Raw genomic sequence first — 820 nt, 5'->3', positions numbered from 1 at the left:
TAGTTGAGAAAATTTCGTGTTGTACTTGTTTTTTTTGGGGGGGGGGTCGGGAACAGGATGTTTTGGTAGTGATTGAGATGTTCATTGTTTATTTTGAATCTATATGCTCGTGTATGTATTTGTAAGAATGTATGTGGTAAACTTTAGGAGATTTGGTTTGAGACATTGGTTTCCTAGTAAAATTTAAAAGCGGGTTCTTCTTCCAAATAGATGCAGATATGATCTGCAAGACACAGATTCTAATATACTGCATAACCTGCCCAATTGCAATTCTCTTTGCACAGGTAACACGTCATACAAAAAGAATTACGTAAATTTCCGCTGAGCAAGCATTTGGCAATATTCGGGAACAGCAGATTCAATATCTTTCTACAAATGCCCAAGGGATGATCCAAAGTACTGGAAGGCAATGGAACTACATTTTTAAAAGAAATTTTGCATAAACTAAACGCGTAAAATATAGATTTATAAACACATGAGAAATCCTTATTAAAAAAAACCCCAAAAAACTAGTTTCTCAGATGAATCAAACCAGATTACTACTGTGCATCGTTATTAATAATGTTCTCACTCATTACTGTTACTAAAATAACTGAAAAAATTCACTTAAGCAACTCCACCCCCATCTCTCTCATGCACATACGCTTAAATACACACAGACATACAGGCAAAAACCTTCCAAGGCAATTTAAATAGATTCTGTTTTCTACACATATGTAACATGATAACTGACCAAAAATAGTGTTAGTCACACAATGACAAAAGTAAATTTATTGCAATTGATAAAAACAATGTGAACCTTTTGATCGGTCATCAATTT

This window comes from Octopus bimaculoides, chromosome 2, assembly GCF_001194135.2.
Source record: "Octopus bimaculoides isolate UCB-OBI-ISO-001 chromosome 2, ASM119413v2, whole genome shotgun sequence".
NCBI classification, from domain to species: Eukaryota; Metazoa; Mollusca; class Cephalopoda; order Octopoda; family Octopodidae; genus Octopus; species Octopus bimaculoides.
Note: the sequence above shows the minus strand (reverse complement) of the source record.